General features: G+C 42.5%; 1 pseudogene; it reads left to right on the top strand.

Annotated features, from left to right (window-relative positions):
- Window positions 1-2650: 2650 nt before the first annotated feature.
- Window positions 2651-3317, top strand: LOC115943772 (microtubule-associated protein RP/EB family member 1 pseudogene; annotated as a pseudogene).
- The last annotated feature ends 340 nt before the right edge of the window (window positions 3318-3657 follow it).

Here is a 3657-nt window from a genome sequence, read left to right as displayed (position 1 = left end):
TAGAAATAGCTACACCTTGTTACAAGAGACAAATGCTCTCAATTTGGCAAATCTATGCCTAACAAAGTCCAGAAATTTTAGTAATGAAGGGAAGGAAAGGCTAATCAATCCTGGAGGGTAACAAGGGAGAAAAAATAACAGAAAAACATAATAATGAAAGGACAAGAGTTCACAATCTACTCATCAAAAACCAAACAAATGTAAATGAGTCGAATTGCTCTATCAATCATTTCATTTAATCAATTCATCTGTGTACATCCCCCCCACCCACCACCAAACCGCCTCCACAAACATAAGCTTGCATGGGACGTGTTTTGCCTTCTTTCTCTCTGCCACACTTCCACATTCTGAAATGTGTGTGCATCACGGGTGTCCAATAAAAATCAGTTGATCAAGAGACAGAATCTGCAACCTTGATGCTGCAAATATGGCCCACATGCTGTGTTCTTTCTCTATTTGGAGGCACATTGTCTGGTAAGATGCCACAGAAAACAGAAACAGTGAAACAGATTCCTTAGAGGTCCAGCAGACTTTGCAATAACACTTTCTTTTATGCTCATCTTTTACAAGTCTTTATGACTTCTTAGTTTTTAAAAAGGAGTTCTCTAATTCCATAGTACTTTAAGTCATGTTTTTCAAACACTGACAAACTGCAACGCACAGGGTTACGGTTCACTTGCTAAAACCAGTAACATTACATTTTATGTTTTTGACACAGTAAGGGTGTGGCTTTTCTATGCTAATTTTACTATGATACCATCCTTTTCACTAGAAAATTTATTACTGCCATTCTAACTGTAGCAGCCAGTTGAACACGTTTGCAGCATTGACTTTCTTTTACAAGGTGGTATTTAAAATACTGCAGAATGGATTTTTTAAAAAATCCTGTGAATCTTGACCCTAAATTTCATTTCTGACTAACCAACCAGCAACACTGCTTTGTCATCTAAAGTTTGTAGGATTCCAGGAGTTTGTAAAAACATTATTTTGGACAAGTCACACAAGTGGGAGTTTAGTTTTTTTTAAATTTTTTTATAGAAGGAGTTTAATGATCTGCAATGTTCTGGGTTTGCTATTTCTTCCCCAATAAACTTTAAGGATTTATAACAGACAACCAAATCACAGATTTGAAGGCTACAAGTTAGGGGAATCAGTCAGAATTAGGACAAGGTTGAATAAGGAGGGCAGATGGCCTTTCTTGCCACTCTCTTGACTAGTTGCGCTTCCCTCCTACCAAGATGAGAAGCTGGATCTTGTTTCTGCTTTCCCCCTATCAGTGTCTGGCTTATAAATAAATTAATCTCGGGGCACCTGGGTGGCTCAGTCGTTAAGCGTCTGCCTTCAGCTCAGGTCATGATCCCAGGGTCCTGGGATGGAGCCCCGCGTCTCGCTCCCTCTCCCAGTCCCCCTGCTTGTGTTCCCTCTCTTGCTGTGTCTCTCTCTGTCAAATAAATAAATAAAATCTTTAAAAATTAATTAATTAATCTCTTATCGCTTCATGGATAGTGCCTCTAACAGACATTATTTTTTTGTCAATAGTTTGAAATTTCTAGTAGTGATAGGAGAAAGGGACTGTGAGCAACCTCCCTAAAGTAACAGAGTCTCTCGAGGTACGAGGTACGTGTTAGTCAAGTACCGGGACAGCTGGGTTTAAGGTCTCGGTCTATGAGAATCAAGTGTCACCAGTAGATGGAGTACTTGGCCAGAAATTCACGGGGCGGGGGCGGGGTGGGGAGGTGTACGTTGCGGGGTGGAGGTTGGAGATGGAGAAGGTTGCCAGCTTAGCTATTAAGTGGTCCAAGCAGGTCAGGGGATGCTCACGGTCTGGATAGTTTAGCAGATACCAGGAAGTGGGTATTTAACTAGATGAGACACAAGACTAACTGGAAATGTGGGACATAGTGAAGGATGGCACCACTAAGCTAAGGCAGCCCTCCATAGTGAGTTCCATAGGCACCCTCTCTTAGGCAATGGAGCCCCAATCTTTACTGCACATCCTCATAGCCTCTGGGCCAGGGCCCTCTCCATCTGGCTGGCTTATACCCCAGAACACACAACGGTGTGGAACTGTGGATTCCAGCCACCCGCCCTTCAGCAGTCAGTCAGCAAACGCCCAGCTCAGCTAAACACACAGGTTTGGTGGGGATTCAGGAAGTGAAGGCCAATGAGTCCTCTAATCACTGGTTCTCCATCTGGTACATAAATCTATGCATTCTGTTACACTGGTTGTTTAAATACCAGGGCCAGTTTGTCTCCCAAATATCCTAAGAGGCCCCTCCCTCTTGGACATACATTTTGCAAGCTGGGTTCTTTGCACAAAAGTTAACAAGTTGTCCTCTTCCTTCTCCCTTCTTTCCCCTGCCTCACATTAGTTGTACCCCACCCCACCAGCTTTAATACCCCAGTCCCCTAAGACTTTGGGTAACATGAGCCCATTCCTCAGAGCATGATCAGGTCCAAGTTCACTGAAAAAAAATTGTTTCTGGTGCCTCAATGTTAGATTAGACCCTGAATGATGATGACCTTCTAAATGGCCAGTCACCCACTTCTGTGGCATCTCTAAAGTATGTCTCTATAACCACAGCATAAAGGATGCCATTCCGTTTTTATATTCCAATTCTGAGTCTGCTTCCAGTAAGAGGAGGTGATAATGGCTTGGACGAACGAGCCTCTGCAGTTGGTCCTGACAAAGATTGAACAATTGTGCTTGGAGGCTGCTTACTGTCCATTTGTGAATATGCTGTTCCCTGGTTATATTGCTTTGAAGAAATTAACTTCCAAGGTCAGCTGGAACATGAATATACCCAGAATTTAAAAATATGACAAGTAAGTTTTAAGAGAGTGAAGGTTGACAAAATAATTTTTGTGGACAAGTCTTTGAAAGGAAAGTCAAGTCTTTTTGGATTTGTCCAGTGGCTCAAGAAATTTTTGATGCAAAGTGTAGTGGCAAAGATTGTGACCCCACTGTGTTTGCTAAGCAAGGTCAAGGTATGTCAGGAGCACCTTCCCTTGTTGCTACAGTCCTGAAAAAACCAACCATGCAGCTCCTCAGGGGTCCATTTAGAATCAAAGAACTCTTAATACAGGTTCTGGCTTGGAGGGAAAGAATCTTGGCTTACGTAATGGAAATGACAAAGCAGCCAAATCAATGTAGCAGGTCAGTGTGTTGAAACCACTGACAAGTTGGAAAAGCAACGGAGTTCTACTTTGAAAAACTAAAGAATGTTGAGTTGATTTGCCAGGAGAATGAGGAAGAAGATCGCCCTGTATTGGGAGTATGGCATCTCGCTTTGGGAGGAACTAAGATAGCAACGTAGTAGGAGGACCCTAGGCTCGTCTCATCCCTCGAACACAACTGAACAGCTATCAAATCTCTCTCAAAACCCCAAAAATCAACCTGAAGACTGACAGAACAAACTTCACAACAAAAGGGAAGGAGTATGGCGTTTCTGTACCACAGATGAAGCTTTGTAATTCCTAATGGAGGGGACCCATGGGAAGAACCAGCACAGTTTTAACAACCTGGGCCAGCAAAGCAGTAACAATTGAATTATTCACTCCAAACCCTGTGCTTAATTGCAAAATGCTCTGTGTTATTCTTAGAAGACACGCTGGTTTGTTTCCCTAAGCAAAATGCACACTTAAAGTGCCTTTGAA

The sequence above is a fragment of the Leptonychotes weddellii genome, chromosome 1, assembly GCF_054177405.1.
Source record: "Leptonychotes weddellii isolate Sample4059 chromosome 1, ASM5417740v2, whole genome shotgun sequence".
NCBI lineage: Eukaryota > Metazoa > Chordata > Mammalia > Carnivora > Phocidae > Leptonychotes > Leptonychotes weddellii.
This window is presented reverse-complemented; position numbering and strand designations above follow the sequence as displayed.